General features: G+C 35.8%; 1 long non-coding RNA gene across 1 annotated transcript in view; it reads left to right on the forward strand.

Moving 5' to 3' along the window:
- The window catches only part of LOC125700993 (uncharacterized), a 61,579-nt gene that overhangs the window by 32,833 nt on the left and 9,055 nt on the right, over nt 1-19,691 (forward strand). Inside the window, exon 2 of the long non-coding RNA XR_007380132.1 lies at nt 12,340-12,427. This is a non-coding gene — a long non-coding RNA (uncharacterized LOC125700993). The remainder of the gene's footprint in view (nt 1-12,339; nt 12,428-19,691) is intronic.

Below are 19,691 nucleotides of genomic sequence, written 5' to 3' on the forward strand. Positions count from 1 at the left end.
ATGTCAGACTGTTCCTCTGCGACCATCTTTCACACAGCAACAACATGTGATGGAATATTGGTGAGGAGGTTCAGCCTCTACTACCATAACACCAACATCTACTTCTAACATCATGAGTCAACATAATACAGAATTGGAGGCATTACTTTTGGAGCAATTATTTATGTATTATGATGTCAAATTGTTGAAAGATGAGGATTTAACATAAGAGTTTTAAAGTATTTTATAGGGATAACTGAAAAGGATTGCTTTGGTGTTGAAGATAAGAATCTCAGAATACGTCCTGAGTCTCGTTAATGACTCTTTGAAGTGTAGTAGAATCAGTATAGTGGTAGGGATAGTCAAACATGGGATTTTTGTTTCATGGTAAATGTCCTAATTTTCTGCTGTAAGCTGGGTTGCAATGTTGAAGTCTTGACATTTTTAATTATGTTTGTAGAATATATTTATTTCCAAATTGTAATGTTATTGATTATATATTCTTTTTAAAGCAATTAGATTTTTAGAAAGTTATTGACTTGCCAAATAGCATTGATCTAACATCATGCCTTAGAAGCTCTGCACAATTACATCTGGATTTCAAGTGGTGCTCCAGGAGGGTGGAAAACTTCAGCCATGCTAGCTGTCCCAGTATTTATCTCTTACACATCTTAAAGAATATAAAATGGCATTGGGTGCATTTCATTAGACAGCTGAATGCTATCCTTGTAATGTGTAACTGTTATATTTTGTAGAAAGAGTATTATAGAATTAAGTCCATAAAGAACTTACCAAAGTAGTGCATCTGATTATTCACAATTGCTTTGGCTTTGAACAATTTGCTGTAGCAGTTTTTTAGAAATCTTTGCTAGCCATTTGTAGTGCCTTAGATACTGCAGATAACAGACCGTAGGAGACAGTAGGTAGCTTAAGTTTCTGGCAATGTTAAGAGAAACAGTAATTTGAGGAAGGAAATTCAGTCACAGTAAAACAAGCGAGGTTCCTACTTAACTGTTCTCCAACACCATTTTTAGTTCTATACAAGTGAGACTATATTACTACCGTGCACGCATGCCATACATATGGAGATAATTTTTTTTCCACCTACGAATGTGATGATGCTTATTAAAAACCCAAACAGTAGAAATGAAAATTAGGAAAATATTCAAAAAGCGGTACCTGGAAAACATCTAATAGAGCGTTCTGGTCCTATGAAGAGCAAGAAAGATAATCAAATTTGAATATTCAAGTGATTTACATCAACATGCAGTTGAGTTGATAGGGGAACGATCGTATAAACATATCATGGAATGCCAGTTGCAAGCTCTTTGCCTTGGTAATGATTAAGAAGATACAGAGTTGGACCTACTGGCTCTTAGCATATGGCACCAGCAACGTGAAAATAGAGAGACGAATTACATTAGTCAGAAACTTCTAAGGGAACCAAGGAAGAAGTTTAAGCGTGCACAAGAGTGACAGAACACCAGAGATATGTAACAACTACCTCAGAGGAGCTTCAAACATAAGCTGAGATTTCAGAAAAATGTTCCTTAGTGTTGTAAGAAAAATGGGGAGAACTTAGTACTAGTGCAAGTAGTGCAGCCTAAGAGATTCTAGACTGCCTTTGAGAAGAGAGGATCATTTTTGCTAGGTTCCTGGGAAGCCACTTGATGCAACATCTTCATCTTGCTGGAAGAGAACCTCACTTTTCTTACTCCAGCATCCTGTCACTGCACCCAGAAGAGATGGCAGCCATGTCCTGATGCTCATGCATGTGGAGCCACCCCCATGCCCTTTCAGAGGCTCCTAAGGTTATCTTTCAGCAATGGACTGTTGCAAACACAATTCTTACATCCTTTCCCAGTGGTCCTGTGTCAAGTAGTTCAGATTGACATAGCTATGTTGCCTCTTGCAGTCTGGATCCAATCCTTCTGTCCCTTTTTCTGGGTGACTCAGATGAGATGCAGACAGAACTTTGGAAAAACATCGTAATGTTCAGCACCTATATTAAGTTTTATGTGTAAGCTTATGTAATTAAAGTTTATCCTGTCACTTTGAAATGCAAATTTTTGAAGGACTCTTCAAGCCTTAGATGAGGTGATTTTGCCATCCCCTCACCTTCTCTTTAATACCAGAACATAGAAGACAGTTTGGCTCTTGCCATATCATAAGCAATGTAACATATGCTAATGGAACAGGAACAATGATGCAAAAGGAAGAAAAGAGCATGTTTGCATATTAGGTCCAGTGAGGAAAACTACTGTTTTCTCAGAGAAAGTAGAAAATCAAGAACTGATTCTCTAGTACAATGAAGAGAATGTCAATGAAAGAGAGGAATATTGGCATAGACTACATAGGCTGTCACGTTATTTTTCTTAAAATTGTGGACACTGGTTTCCCTAAATTGCCTTGTTATAAGTGTTAGAAAGTAGTAAAGGCAGAGAAAGTAGAAGTATGTGTATGTATAATGGCTGTCTTTAATCTTTTATATGGGGGAAACAACATGGAGAATAAATTGTGAAAAGATTTTTGTTGAGTATAACTGACAGAAGCTGTAGCAGAGAAAGTCAATAAACTTAACATGCAAATAGTGACTCTCATGAATCAGCCCAGTCTCCTGTTTGTCAGTGTAGGAGAAATACAGTATGGTGTACATAGGAAATCGATGCAACTGCCACACTTTAAATACTCTGAGCTTCTAAAGGTCAGATCAGCCTGGCTATTCTGTATTCACTCACTGCTGTTACAATCTCCTCCTCTTGCTGCTGAGTTTGTCCTTACAAAAGAAAAAAATCCTATCTTTAATGTTGTGGCCTCTGTCCCTCCTCCAAGTCTTGTAATGCTGCTGCTGTAAGCTCAATAATTTCATATATCACGCTGTCGTTTGGTTTTTTCCCCCCAAGACATCTCCTACTCAAAGGATTTCTAGAATTTCTTTTAGTTTTGGTGTTTCTACAGCTTCTGCCAGTGCAACTGTGCATCCCAAGCATAGGGGATGCACGTATATCCAGATGTACATGCTTGATACTATGGCTACATAAATAATGGAGAAGCAAAGTACTGAGAGGTCAAGTTTCTTCCACTTCCACTGCATTAGCAGTTGGATTTGAGCAGTGCTCATCACTAGAGATCCATCCTAACAACTCTACTTAATTTTTGAGGGTAGTTTTTCTGCTTGTTTCAGGCCAAAATGAAGCACTTGGCAAAAGGAGAATTGACAGTGTTCAATGTTAGTGAAAGGGCATTCTTGGCAAGAATGGAGAAATCTTTGTAGGAACAAGAATGTTTGGACAAGAAGATCATGCTCTTCTAAAGAAAAACATAAGAATGTGGTGTGAGCAGCCAGTTGATGAATAACTTTCTAATTGCATAATTTAGAATCACAGAAATGTTGGCTGGAAGGGAGGTATGAAGATCCAGGCAAATGCTCAAAGCAAGACTGTCACCAATAGTAGATTAATTTAGCTATGGCTTTGTCTTGTTATTTGAGAGGGAGATTCTGATATCCCCTTCAGAAAAATGCACCACAAAGTGTACCACAGATCACACGGAAGCCAGGTGATAAGTTGCTTCTGATTAGTCCTTTGTGTAGATCTGATAGAAGCCATTCCATTAAATGTAGGTATATGAGTATTCTGTTTTGGTTTTCTCAGGTGCTTGGAGATCTGTCATATGTTGATGAAGAGATACGTTCTTTTTGACATAGCTACGTTTCTCACTGCTGTGAATTATACATAGTGGTAGAAGGCATTCTCAATAAGCTATAAATATGACTTGGATAAGCAAGGTAAAACTTTGGTAAAAGAGTGATTGTTTATGCACTAAACTCTCATCTGTCAATATGAGATATATTCTCATAGCCCATTCTGTGATTTTATGATTATTACACTGCTTTTGATCACACAGATAGAATATATAGAAGAGAAGTGGGGTGGTTTCCTCAACAAATACCACTCTACTGACACATTTTAGCTGGAAAAGACTGATTTGGAGGGAATGGTATACTGTTGTGGCTGTTGTGGCAGGATGTACAGTGATCCATGCTGCAGGCACTAATGGATCACTTTCCTCTTTTGCAGTAGTGATAAGTTCCTAGGTAGGCAGATAAGCACTGCCAGCATAGCAAAAGGAATTTCATGATTTGTGTTGCAGGAAAAAAGCAAAATGTGTTGATTTTCTCCTGCCTGGTGCAATATATGTGTGATATCTGGGTATATATACAGAAATTCTGGAGATTTCTGATTATTTAGGAAGTAAAAATAAACTTGTACAAATGTGGTTGTTGGCTGCATGGTAGAGATATATATACTAAACTGTTAATAGTGAATACTTTTCAATCATATGATTATTTCTTTTGACCTGAAATCTTGTTTCTACTTGCTTTTTCTGAATGCTGTGAACTTTTGTTGCACAACATGGAAGTTAATTTAAATGACTGTTAATAGTGTTTTCTATGTAGCTCACTATGGTTTTTAAGAGCTCATGGATTATAATTACTAATTTCATGTCAGTTTTATGTGTGCGATATGATGAATCTGTAATGCTTCAATTATGAGAGTAAACTGAGTTACATTGTAGAAGAATACTGATAAAATTGAGGTTTTATGATGTAGTACTGATGCAGTACTTTATCTTCCTATATGTTTGTTAATTAAGGAAAATACATATTCAAGTATGGATTCTGATGTTAACTGGAATAGAGACTGCCTATTTTCCATAAGCTTCAAAATGTGCATAGAGCAGGATGAGACTAAATTGTCACCAATGGATTCAAATCCAGAAATGGAGGCTTCTGTACCATCGCATCCCTGTGGGTCCCTTCCAACTTGGGCTATTCTGTTTTGTTCTGAGATAGCATCTTTCCAGCGCTATTTTGCATATTACAGTAATAATTAGCAGAATAAAACCTAACCAATCTTAGTAAGTTTTGGATAATGATATTACTGCAAAGCTATTTCTAATTTATCCTGTATTGCTTGGGTGGTCAGCACTCTCAATCTGATTACCAGTAGCTTGGAGAAGGACAAAGCTCTGGGTGCTGTACAAGTAACAGAGGATACTTGTAACGCTTCAAAGGAAAAATACAGAAAACAACAACAGCAAGAAGAAACCTTGGTCAGTAGAAGACAGAAAATAATAATACTTGTTACAAGCAGAGACTATCTTTAGCATTAGGATGCTTGTGCATATCACATGACATGTTAAATGTGACTATTCTGCACACTATAGCTTTGCAATAGTGAAGCGGTACTTCAGTCTAAAGATGAAAACTGAGATAAAGTACAGTAGCTAGTAGCCTGAATTATTCCTGCTGTTTTTGGACTCATATACATTCTTTTGAATTCCATTTCCACTACTTTTAAGATAGATTACAAATTTTCCTATTTACATTCCATGTTACATTCCCTGGTTCATTGCAAGATGTGTTCTCTAATTGTGAGAGTAGTCCCACATCCTCCACTGCTGAAGTCTTCTTCATCTTTCAGGCTGTAAAGAATGTTTAAAAAATGAAAACTGCAGGGGAAGTGGTGCTCCCAGTTTGTTCCACATTTGTCTCTGTATTTTATAAAAGTGAATATTTAGGGCTCTGCTCTCTGTTTTCTCCACAATGGACTAAAAATCTTGCATGAAAGGAATTGGATCTGCTTATACTTTGTTGGGAGAAAAAACGCATATTTTTACTCGATCTGGTTGTATTTAAGTTCATTAAGTCAAAAAGAAAACAAAACCAACAACAGTCTGGCAAATGCAATCATGTGTCATTTTGTTTGTTTATTTGTCTCTTGCCTCCAAATGCCTGAACTTGGAATTTATGGCCGTTTTGTAACTCTCTCAAAACTGAGCTGTCTCATGTAAATTGTGAAGAAGTTCTGTTTTTAATTCCTTGATTTTTGTTTTTAAGATTTTACAATATTCTTTCTGCTTGAATTGCTGAATAGCAAAGTAGAAAGTCAGACTTTTATAGTATGAAATTGAGCTCTTGATGTCTGAATATTTATCATTATTGTAGGAAAAAATGTGTTGTTTTTTTTTTTTTTTTCTGTTGTGTGGTATTCTGAAAGTAAATACTGTGATATATTTATTTCATTATTACAGGTGGATTCTTGAAAAACTAACATTTTAAATAGAGCCTTGCTTTTCTTTGCAAAAGAAAGCTGAAGTATAAAAGACTGGAAATTAGAAGAGATGTCTAATTCAAGATACATAACAAAAATCACACTTCCATTGCACATCTTCACAGTATGCTGCGTGTTACATTTTATGACAATCAGTGCAAGTCAAGCACTGCACACCATGCTGAGCTTAGAATCAGCATTCAGCATGCAATTCTCAGGACAAAAGTAGGTGGTACTGATGGGGATGAAAACCGGTTTGGATGAAAACTACAAAAAGTAGGAAAAACAGAACTCCTAACAACAAAATCACACCTGGTGTTAAAGCCTAGTCTTTCATTAAGCAATGATTGTTGCCTGCTGTGTATAAAAATAGCCAACACAAATAGCACAGCTTAGCAGTGCTAATTTAGTAGTTGAATGTGCTTATGGGTGTTCAGTGGAGCAGAGCAAATAATCCAACGGGAGTAGTATATTGAATGATTTTAGTCCCTCTTTTCTACTTACAGAATAACCACAAACAGATCACAGTTTCCTTGAACTCATCTCTTTTAATACTTTTTTTATTAATAGCCTTTTAAAGATGCGATTTACTGAGTTGATTGATCATGAATATTCTGAATTTAAACCGTAGTGCATATTTGTGGTTAATGGGATAAGTCACATTTTATCATTCTTATTGACTGACTGTGTGAGCATACAACAGTTTCCAGGGAGTACAGCCCAGACGTATGTACAGAAAGCAAATGTACAAAAATAAACCCTGCATCTATATGATACTTTGAGTATGTTCTCCCTTCTCCTGGTATTCAATAATTTTTTAGATAACCTAACTCATTTGGACTTCATGAGCAACTCAACTTGTGCTTTAGTAAGCACGTTACAAATCTGTCATTTCTGTAGAACTACAAGAGCCCAATCCTGTTTGAACTTTTGGATGCAAAGGAAATCAAGCAAAGTTGTAACCACCATAATATAGTGTATGCTGGGATGTTAAAGACCACTTACGCAATTTTTTTTACTTATTATGGTGTACATCACACAACAGCAAGGTTGTATATTTTTTTTCCTTAATGCTTGAGCCCATGGTGAAACTTTGGAGCTATTTTCTTGTTTAAAATCCTCTGTACCCCAAGCACATTTCACTTGCAGATAATTATTACCAAATTTTATCACTTGTAGCTGCTACTTTTATGCCCAGCAGATGCTCAAGAATTTTTCTATGATGTAAATATAGCACAATCACAAATAGAGCAATGTATTCCTATCTGTTTAAAAGGGTAATTTCCCAACTCTTTAATTTGTTTTTACCTAGATTACTTAATCTCTGAATAACCATTACTGTGCTTAATATTTCTGCTGTATGTTCTGACTCCTTGTTAGAAAAATAAGGCAAACAGGGTTAACGAATACACTGTTATGTGTATGTTATGTATATGTTATCCTATGATCATGCTTTCATTGAGACTGTTGGAAAAAGCTCATGGTGAAACAAGAAGTGAAAATAGTCTTGAAACACTGTTACTATGAATTGTAACCCTGTAACCCTCCACCCTGGAGGATGCCAACAATTTATTGAAGGCAGGAGTCAAATTAACTATAATTTGGAAATAATATGTTGAAAAGATGTTAGAAATAAGAAAGTTATGATGAAGTTATGATATTTACAGAAACAAATCTGAAGAATCAGATTTCTGTCTTGGTGTATTACAATTGTTTTAATTTTGTCTTCCAGACTCTTCCTGAGAGTTGGAAAGTAAAGAACATGAGGTACTTCTTCAACTACAGGAACTTGAGATTTTTTCTAAGGGTTGGGAATGGGAAACAGAAATTGGGAACTTCTTAATAAATTGGAATTTGTTTTTACAGTTACTAATAAGATATTGCCCATTTCTATGTTTGGCATGATTTTGCTCCAGTTTAACTTTTTGACTTGCTGGTGTGATTAGATGTTGGATGTGGTTCTGCAGTGACTGGAATTAAACTTGCATCTGTAACTGTAATATTTAAATATGCATATATAAAACTAGAAATACTCATTCTGAAATCAAGCTAAACACTTTCCCCTGGAAACATTTATTTACTTACAGTGTTTGGTTATGCTTCCCTCTGCTTGGCTTCACTTCTTCCTTTAAAAAAGGATAATAATAATCAAATCTTGCAAAATGATTTTTCCCAACCAGATGGATTTGCTGCAATGGGAACTCAGCAGGAAGAACAAGCATAGGAGGATGCTTAAACTGTTTTAATGTTTATGCAGCTCTTCTACTCCATGTATAAAACCACAATTCTAGCAACTTTCAAACAAAGTGGCATAATAAAATGTGCCATCGAATGAATGACTCCTTTTGTCAGGAAGAGTAGAACAAAACTGGGACTTTTATACTAAAAGGTGCTAACAGGTTCAGTGTTAAGTGATTGATTGAGAAATACTTGTATTCTGTGCTGCCTAATGCCACGTTGCTTTTATATGTAAAATTTAAGTTTGGATTTGGTATTCATTTCATTGTTTAAATTTGCCGTGAAACAGAAATTCAGTAAAGTTACGACAATCAAGTCTTTAAACCACATCTGAAAATCCTAACCAGGACCTCCACTGACTGGAGGTTTAGTACTTCAGCTTTCTCTTGCTTATATGGAAAATTGGTAAGGTTTTCAATATGTGATCAAGTAAGTTAACACAGCTGTCTTTGCTGTAGTAGAGATGAGATGGAGGAATCTTGTTCTATATCAAAAAAGGTACTATTTAACTTGAACACTAATATCCAGTATTAAAGAAAAATGTACAGACTTAAACTACTCTTTAAAATGTAATTGTAAATGCAATAAAGCCTGTGTCTTGGAGACCTCAGGATCATAGTATGCATCGTCTTCTCTCATATGTCCTCCAGTCATTAATATGCAGCTGGTCTCCTTCAGATGATGTGAGTGTGAGCTTTAGGAGTGAACTGAAAAATTCCATTTCCATTTCTGTCCATCTCAACAGGAAATGATTAAAAATTGTTGAATCAGAGGGTACTACAATGCTCGCTTTCTCATTTAGCTGTAAGAGGGAAATTCATGCTAAGGATTCATGGCAGCTGATACATTTTATTTCTTGGTTTTGAAGAGACTCAGATAATTTACATAACTTTCCATTAAAAATCTAAATGCGTGTAAAGTCTTTAGACAGGTAGATGTCTTTTTAAAGTAAGCCAATTGCAGAAGAAGGTACTGATACAACTGATCCATTTGGTGTTTTATAGAGCCTTCCTGTTTCCTTCCTCCAGTATCCCCATATTGTATAGGATACCTTTCTGTTCTCCTCCTTATTTCCCCCTTCCTTCTCTACTATGCTCTTCTAAGCTCTTCTCTGCTTCATAGGTACTTTACTTTCTGAAACAGCTTGTATGTTGTATGTCTCCACTCAATTTCAGCTCTTTTTGTGTCACATTTGCCTTTAAATCGATCACATGTAATTGAAGACCTGAAGAAACCCTCTTCATTTTTCTGCTTGCATCTGCTGGATTCATAGATTTGTAGACAGAAGATCTTTATTTGAAATACAAATATAAATGGATGAATTCAGTATCCTATGCATCTATTCTCCCATTTCAGGAAGATTAGAGACAAATCTTTAAAACTAAATGGGAGGTATCACAAGGAAGACAGTGATCAAAGCTTTCATTTTGCTGGGACTTGGGTAATATTTGACACATGACAAACATTAAAACTGAACATGACAGTTAATTCAGGAAAATTTAAGCACTGTAGAACGCATTCACCAATGGCTGTTCTCTAGAATTGCTGTGGCAATTTATGAACTTAGTGATTTCTAAAATAAGAAGTGAGAAATTTTTATAGGATATGTCACCTTTACTCTTCTAAAGGAATGACTAGCTAACAAATGAAAGAAGGGAAAAAAGCCCATAAGTATGGTTTTACCTGAACTTTTGTTGTGGTGAAAGTTTTCTTTCTTTTATTTATTGCTTTATTTTCCTTTAATAAATAACCAAGCACACAAACAGAAGCAACAACAACAACAACAAAAAAAAAAAAAAACAAAAAAAAACCTAAAAGAAAACAACAAACAACTACACAGAGAAAAGCACAAACATAAACAAAAACAATTCCCCAGTATTCTCTTAGAGTGCCTTATGCCACACTAGCTACATCACTTCATCACTTCTATTTATTGTTTATGAAAGGATTGAGAGAGTTCTTTGGTGAAGTTCTAAAACAGTGCTTCATTATATGTTCTAATTAACTGTGTAGATAATTGCTGCTAATTTGACTAAAACTGAATTCCAGAATTCCAGTATGTGTGGAAGAACAACATTATTGGGGAGAAACAGGACCGAAATGAGATTTTTTGAATTAGAAAAATAATTTTAAAACAATAGGACTTGTCTAGTTTTTTCTTGAACTGATTTAACCTGTTCATCCTGCTTAATAGATTTTGTATAATTTGACCTTGAGCAAAAGAGCTTTTATTCCTGATGGAAACTAATTGTATGTGTTGAGTTCAAATCATCGTGTTAAAATGAAATTAGTAGTGCACAGAGGGGATATCCCCACAGAGGGGATATTACAAGGAAAAACACACTGTCTTAATGGGCCATAAACCTGAGTGAAGCAGTATTTTCAAACCAGAGATAACTGTAAAGTCATCTTTACTAGCTATGATTCAAGTATACCCCCTGAAAGATATAATTTAGACCTTAAGTAGAAAAACTGTAGGAGCTGACAAGCTACATTCTGATGCACCAAAATATCTTCCCCTGGGTCACCAGGGTCATGCAGTGTTCTTAGAAGTTACAAAGCACTGAGACTATAAAAGCTTCCTAGAAAAAAATGGATCAGGGCACATGTGCCATGTGTCACTGCATTTGCTAATAATTTGCTAATAATATAAGATGCTCTTATATCTGGGCAATATTCAAGTTTCATTACAATAAGCCTTTTAGGATCCATCACAATATGGATTACAAATGAGGTAAATTAAAGGTTTTTTGTTTGTTTTTTAGTTTTTTTTTTTTTTTTTTTTTTTTTTTTTTTTTTTAATTAGTGCCAAAGATTGTTGTGTTGAGTTTTTAACACGTTCTTTGGAGAAAAGTCAGATTTTATTATACTGATATGGTTCTCTGAGTTGTGCTCTTTTTTCATAAGAAGCACGTCATATATTACTTAATGTCATTTGTCTTCCTTTTTTTTCTTACAACACATTTCACTTTCACAGTGTACACAGTGATGTGATCTGAGCTTGTTTGCTCTGAAGATAATGCAAGTTTTGCCAGTGACTTTGACAAAGAAAAGCATTTTGCCCAGTAATTGCTTGTAATATACAGTTATAACTATCCATAATGTTATGTGCTATATTTCAGAAACAGAAGGGAAGAGAAATGTAAAGCCATAATATACAGAACTCTGGGATTTTGGGTCTCATTTATGGTACAATTCCCCTTTATACTGGTTGGCCCTGGGAATATAAAGCATTCTTGATATGATGCAATTATAAACTTGGGTCACTTCAAGGTTTCTTTACTGTGACACAATGTAAAGAAACCATTGTGTACCAGGAGACTAACACTAGAGATACCAGCCTCCCTGTCCCATCCTTGGTGTACCTACCTAAACCTTTTTAGAATGTATTCTTTAGGCTCTGTGCACTTCATGTCATACTTACGTCTGTGATGATGACATAGGTAACATAATAAAATATGAAAGTATGAGATAAATTTGTTTTAAATTTCTTTTTCAAAATCTGAAAGTAATTTCCGTATCGTGTTCAAGCCTCTCCTGTAAATAGCAATATGATAACTTCAAACAGATTAGCATACTTTGCCACAGAGAAGTGAACAACTTCATTCTACAGTATTTTGATGGTTTAGAGCCTTAAGCGTTAAATTCTTCGGAAGATTTATGGTGCATTCAGAGCTAACGAATATCACAGGGCCTTTTGTTCATGTATATGGAACACCATTGACTGTGGTGGAATTAATGTCAAAAGGAGTTAGAGGAAACTGCAAGATGTCCTGGCATAGGTATTTTTATATATAGATACAATGAGCTCTCTCCACATGAACACAAAGGATAGAGGCCAAAGAGCTGAGTTAAAGCTGCTGCTTTAAGCTATTTTATCTTCAAGGGGCCCAAGTAGTTGAAGACTCACTGAAAACTGCTGTCTCTACAGTACTGTAGCCCCCACTATAGTGAGTCTGTTCTGTGCTCTTGCATCTGATTAAGGTGGTCTTTGTTTACTTTACAGCCATCCACCTCCAGAAGGAATCTTCTTCCACTGCAGTACCTCTGCCCTTTGAATGGGCTTGACCTGAACAGTAGTCAGCAACAAAAGGGTATGTTGATTTCATTTTTTTTAATTTTTAAATACTAAAATTAAGAAGTTTGAGCTGCGGAACCCTGCTCTTTCTCAACTGTGAAAGGGGACCCACAGTGATGAGCAGAAGAGTTGTGTCCTCTGTTGGGTGGTGCCATACTCAGTACTGCTGCTTTCCAGTTCCTGTCCTGGAGCACAGCTTGAGTGGGAGGATGGTTGCTCCTTGTGGCTGCATTGCTGACTGCAGTAGGGTGCAGTCAGACCCTACTGTGCTATTATCACATCCCATTGCATTATAGCTAGAGAGAAAATCAGAAGGGATGACACTTGGAAAAAATGATCCTGGATGCATCTTGGGGTCAACTGTGTTAGCTGAGTTGTTCAAAAAGAAATGGCAGGTCTGTGTAGGCTGAAATTGTCATTTGGTAAAACGCACAACTGAGATTGAAATTTTTTACCCATTTAAGTGTGAGCATGAGAATATAAACTGTTACGTTCTTGGTACTTTCCATCCTCTGCTTTTGGAAATATCACTCAGCAGAATGAAGCAGAATGAAGTTTGTATTGCTTCTAAAAACAAACTGAAATGTGCAGTGTGAGGATAGCTTTCTAAAAATATTGAAATACCAAATCTGTTATCCAGCCCTCTGGAATATGCAGAGATTTAGAAAGATTACTGCACAAGATTTGTGCCTGTTACCACTTTTAATGGGGATTTTTCCCCTTTAAGCTATATTTCTGAGTCTCTTTGTTAAATGAAAAAATCTCAGTGTTATTTAAACAAATGAACTTCTGTCTACGGAGTAAGATTTGAAAGTGTAGAATCAAAATTCTTGTCTGGACTCTTGGGCAGTGTGTTTCAATTCAAGCCAGTCTCAGTATTTTCACATGCCCAAGACTAACAATACTGATTAGGTGTAGTCCTGAGACTGTAGAAAACTGAGATGACTATACTGGGCTCTTCCCTTCCATTTACTTTATTATGGAGAGAGGAAAATGATAGCAAAATTATTTCCTGACAAGTAGCTCTGGCAGAAAAATTGCCTCTTTAAAGTTTCTGATCCAAAGCCACTAATCTGACTGTTAGAAAGTACTGGCACCCAAGGCCTTCTCACTGAAACACTGATACACTTGCTCGGATTTTCATGCCATTCTACTCAGCTTCTTGGCACAAAAAGTGAAGAAATATGGCAACATAAATAACTTTTCCCTGGCTAACCCAAGGAATAGAATAGATTCCCCTTGTAATTTTAGTGAAGGAGAGAATCCACTCACTGATGAATTATGTCTTTGCCCTTTCTTTATGCAGGTGACACCTCATTCCAAATACAGGGCCTCAAAAGAATCTTGTATTTTTATTTTTCATCTCTACCTATGCGTTATTATCATAAAAGCAAAGGAAAGAACAGATGGCATGAAATTAAGACATCCAAATCTATTTACATCCACTGTTACAAATAAGGCAAATTAATATCCGTTTTCTACTTCAGTGTATGGAAATAACTGATGTTGCAGAAGTATTTCAGAAAGAGCTTTGAATAAGCATTGCTTCTCAAGAAAGTCTTGATCCTTCATTCTTTTCAGGAGTAAATAATCTTCCTGCAGACCGATTAAAACGGGCTGGACTGGTCTTAAAACATGGTCTTTTCCATGTATACACTCCCATTTCTTTGACTTTTCTATCTGATGGGAGTACTTCACAGATTTTAATTACAATTGTATAATAAATACTCTTAATATACAATTGCTAACAAGAGAAAATGTTGCTAAGGTACAAACTACCCATTCGCACCTCTGGATTATCGTTTCTAATTTATTTCCTGTCAGCATCACAAAATGTGTTTGGCATCTTTCTTTAGTTGTTCACACATCTGAAACTGCTGCTTTGGCTCTTTCCAGCAGGCGCCAAAGTTACGCCTCGCTGACATTAAAGGAATTTCATTTACTTGTATCTTTTGGCAACTAGACAAGAGAGGTTGTAAGAGTAAGCCTTTGCCAACTGAATGATAGTTGAGTTGTGATATGGGATAGGGTATGTGAGATATTTTTGCCAGTCAGCAAATGATTGAATGAAATGTAGTAGGTCTGCAGTAAGCAGATAGAAATAATGCATTTGTTAAAAATCCACAAAATTATACACGATCTTGAGGACGAAAGACAATCTCATTTATATGTGAAGACTATTTCTAGTTGAAGAAATGGTTGGTAGCAATGACTAATAGTTATACAAAAGAGATATGTCAAATTTAAAAAATGCTTTGCCTTTTCAATATTTTAGTCATTGTTCTTCTAGAAGCAAAGACTGTTTTGTAATTTACAGCCATAAAATCATTGCTGTTAGTAACCAAATTGTTCACATCAAATGTTGTGTTTTGAAAAGACAGAAAAACAATGCTTTCATTACTTCATACCAAAGGTTTGTTTAACAGTAACCGTGCCGTAAATTGTCAACAAATCCAATGGGATCTGACCATAGTTTTGGTTCTTTCTCTTTCAGTGCATGTAAAGTGAATTATGATCAGTGGGAAGTAACTGAAGTGAGATATTTTCAAACAGAGGTCATCATTTTCTTGTGGAAAATGGTACAGGTATATAATTACTTCAAAGCAGGCATGTCTAGCCTATGGGTTGCATGTGGCCCAGGACAGCCAGTAATGTGTCCCACTCCATGCCACTGTGCCATCATGTCTGCACCTCTCACACTGAATGGCTTGGCCCAGCCTTGGGCAGCACCCATCACTCAGCAACAGCCAAAGCATTGGCCCAAAACAATCCCTCTGCATTCAGTGTGGGCCAGGCGAGCCCAAGCATTAAAGAAAATTTTTGATTTTATCATGAGATGAGGATGAACGTAAAAATATTTTATGGGCTACATAAATAAGGAAGACACTTTACAAAAATGTCTTTTAAGAACAATTGAAATGAACCAGGTATATTTCTTTAAAATCAAATGAACTACAAATAATTGGCTTGATGCAAATTGGCAAATTATTTCAGCTGATCTGAACATGAATGCTCATGTGCACAAATAACTCAGCAGTATAAAAACAAGAACGTGTATATTTTCAATTCAAAATGGGATTTTAAGAATACAGATACCCTCCAGACTAAAGTGCACAAGCTAAAATTTGAAACACATTTATGGAAAAATGCAAATATTTTGTGCATGAATTATAATGGGGCTGTAACATTATTGTTTATAGCTGAAACTTAAGATATGCAATATACCCAAAGTGAAAACAGTTGTGAGTGAATCAGAGATTTCTCTTCATTACACAGAAGTATTAGATAGATACTGACAGTTAGCAAAGCAAGCCCTCGAGTTTCAAATCCATGTCTAGAGCCATTAGTTCAAGTCGGATTCCACCAATTTGTTTTACCATGAGCAGGAGACATGCAAAACATCACTTTCAGTGGTTGAGTCTAAAGATTTCCGTTATATGGCTTTACCCTGAGGGTAAAAAAACTGAAACACAAAAAGGACTTTCTATTCTGTGTTGATTATTGGAGAAAATTTTAGGAGAATTAAAACAACGGTGGAATTGAAGAAACAGAGAATTCAAGCTCTGCTACTTTATTCAGTTAACTTTGAATTAAGTGAAAATTAAGGATATCACTCTGGAATACTCACAGATAGCAAAACAGAGAGTGGTTTTCTCCTCCTTATTTAAACAGCGGTCTTAGTCAGAAACCTTAACAAGTAGAGCTCTACTCTTGTACAGTACATTTTTATTTGTTTGATTACTTGAGGGTCGTGTGATATCTGCATTGGCGTCATACTTTTCTACAGGCAATCTATGACAAAAAAAAAAAAAAAAAAGGGAACTGAGGAGATAGGGGTGTTATCTAGATGACATCCAAATGAACAATACTTTCTCGTGTCAATAATCAGAGCAGCAGTATTCAGAACTGGCATAACGTTGTATCATCTGGCCTGCCAGTTTCAAATTGTAGCTCAGAACATCTTTTGTTTCCTTTCTAAAAAGAACAGAAAATCCTTACAGACAGGAAAATAGATCCAAAGTTTGTAAAAGCCCTCAAAATGCAATTTAAGTGTTCAAAAAAAAATTTAATTATTCCAATACGTAAAAGTGCGAGATTACTGGGATCAACACTTTCCCTTAGGATGGAAAAGAAGAAAAAAGTAGTCACTTTCTCCTGCAGTAGGAAGCATCAGGGAGATGGCTTCAACCATGGAAAGGGGATTGTTTTGCTGTGTGGGGTAATAACACAAATCAGATGCATCTTCAAAATTAATTACACTACAATTTTTTGCCACCGGTTTCAGGATCTCGGAAAAATAACTCATAAATTACTGAAGATTTGTTTTTTTCTACCTTAGGCATATAGAATGGTTTAAATTAATTTAATTAGATTAATCTGCCTCTTAAGTGGAAAATGTCTCCTTGTTGGAGTAAACAGACAGGAAGGCTAAACTGAAACCTCATTAGAATCTGAGTTAAGCTTCCTTAAATAAGTTTCTCTTTCTTTCCTTCAGAAAGGGAAAAAGAAAGCTACCACAGAATATTAATCTCAAACATGAGGGGATTTTTCTTAATTATACTGAACTGTTATCCTTTCACATCTTTTTGTCATCAGATTCAGGATGCGTTCAGTTTTACAATTTACTCTTTTTCAGCATCATTGTTGTGTCAACCGTTGACTGTCCTTCCTTCTAGTAGAAATATGCAAGACGATGACAACTGTCAATATTTAATATGATTTAAATATTTTCAGAGAGGAGAAAATGTTATCCGAATACCTATTATGCCTATTTACTAAAATTACTACTTTTTTTGGCAAAAGCAGAAGTGGAATATGTGAATATACAGCAGGAAGCACAGTTAATCTTCATAGAATCCTTCTTCATAGCCTTCATATTTTGTGTTTCTGAAGTTGAGGCATCATCCAGATTAGAATAGTCCACGTTGGTTGCAATTTTCGTGTGCAGTTACATTTTGAAGTTTTGTGTTGTTTTAGTAGGAATGAGAAACAAATGACAAAACAAGTGGTGTACTGCTAAAAAATAAGATTAAAAAGAAAAAAGCTTTCAAAGTATCTGGGGGATTTTCTCTCACCTTTTTTAAATGCTTGGTTTGTTTAGGTATTTGATTTTTGTCTGCTTGAAATGAGCTCTGAAAGAAACTTCCTGTGTTCTGTCTTCGCTGTTGAATCTGGCACAGGGCGTGGAATCAGTCCTGGGAAAGATTATTTCTGGTAGAAATAATGAAGTAATAGGAATATTGCCTTTTTTTTTTTTCCTTTCTCTCTCTCTTTTTCAAAATGGGTTTGAATACATCCAATAGTTTGAAAAAATCATACACTGAAGTTTCTATGAAAACTTCCAGTAGGTATTAAATGGTTATTCTTAGACTTATTCAAAAACACAAGCTCCAACTCAAAAATTTGTTCCACGTATAAGAAATCATATCAACTCAGGATAACCTCACTCAGGACAGCAGGAACCCTCCACACCTAACTCACTGTAGACAACGGGAGACAGTAAAGAGGGAAAAGACAGTGAATGAAACATCAGTTAAGGGTATTGATGGCACTTAAGAAGCAGTTTTGAAACACCTCTGTGAGAATCACCTGTAATATTTTTCAATAATCGATCTTACTTCTGCTATCGTTTCAATTCGTTGTTTCATTTATTCTCCTTCTCTTTTTTTGCTTCTCTTTTTCCCTGAACAAGTTTCTCTTGGGCTTTGCCTTTTTATTGAGGGTTCCATTCTGTTCTTTTTCAGAACAAGTTTATTGTGATTTGTTTAAAGTATGCTTGCCAAGTCCGTAACAGCTGTGCCTCAGACCTTATTGTTACCTGGATCCACTTAAGCATGTAGCAACTTTTGATTCAAAGACTCTTAAACTAAAAAGCCTTTGCAGACCTTCATCGAAAGCACTACTGTGTTACTAAATGTTAGCTTAAAATTCACTCTTGCAGAATAGTAAGCATTGTCTCTGGGGGAATATGAATCTCAGCGAGAGCTAATTTAATCTTCTACCCAAACTGTCTTGACATTGGCACAAGTTTTTTGTGCTGTGAAATCACAGTTGTTGCCCACCTCTTGGTGACATAAACTTAGTGCTTCCTTGTGAACCCTCCATCAGCAGTGTTAGATTATCATTCATAATGTTGGCCTGTGGTGTTGCTAATAGTACTTAAATAACATTCTGATAACCTATTTCAAACTGATTTACTCTTGGTCACAAAGAAAATGGTACTTCTGAAGAAGCATTGTTTGCATCTCATGTGGTTAATGCTTTTCTGGCTTAACAACAGGGATCATTAGAATTCACTGCACACTTGATGTCTCTTCTGATGTTTTAAGCCTTCTTAAATTCCAAGTTATTTTTGTATTTTTTAAAATTTAAAAACATAAAGGAATTTTGTATTTAAAGATTTTTTTTTAATGGGAAAAATTTCTTGCAGTGGACAAGAAGGGCTACAGATATAATTTATCTGGACTTGTGCAAGGCCTTTGACACAGCCCAACACCACTTCCTTATCTCTCTATATTGGAGAGTTACGGATTTGAAGGCTGGACTACTTGATGGACATAGAATTTGTTGGATGACTGCAGCCAGAAGGATGTGGTCAATGGCTCTTTGTCCAGGTGGAGGATGTTTCAGATACCACACAGAATTTTACAGTGCACCATGCAGACTCTTGTTCACCACTGACAAAAGCAAATAGCTTATGGTAGTGACTATGCTGAAAGATAGTGCTATGTAGCTGAAAATTTGCTCTGGCAGTGTTTTTGTGATCTTTCTAACTATTTTAGTTTCCATGGAAATAAGTAGGAGGTATTACCTTCAGAGCAGTATTTAGGCTCCAATTGATCAAAAATATATTTGCTAATATCTTTGCATTGCAATATGCCTTATCTAAGAATTGCAATCAGAGTATTCTTGCCAATTTACTGGGATCTGTTGTGTTTCTGATGAATACTGGCAAAAACAAACTGCAGTTCCTTTAGAGACAGCTGGTATATTTGAGCTTTTGTCTGCTCAAAAAAGGTAGAGTAATAAATTATGTGAATTCTGACTCTTTTAAACCCTGTGGCTATGTCCCACAAGCAATATCTATTCTCATATGTGAAATGTGAATATTTGAGTTGTTACCGACAGCAGTGGGCTCAAATGCACTGTCGAAGATAGATATAGACATAAGGCTTAGATTTTGACAGTGGGTTGTGGCTTCATTAAACAAGAGTTAGTAGGTCCTTGGTTATCAGTATGTGTACAGCCAGTTCCCATGAGCAAAAGAAGTCCAATGTTGT

This window comes from Lagopus muta, chromosome 1 (assembly GCF_023343835.1).
Source record: "Lagopus muta isolate bLagMut1 chromosome 1, bLagMut1 primary, whole genome shotgun sequence".
NCBI classification, from domain to species: Eukaryota; Metazoa; Chordata; class Aves; order Galliformes; family Phasianidae; genus Lagopus; species Lagopus muta.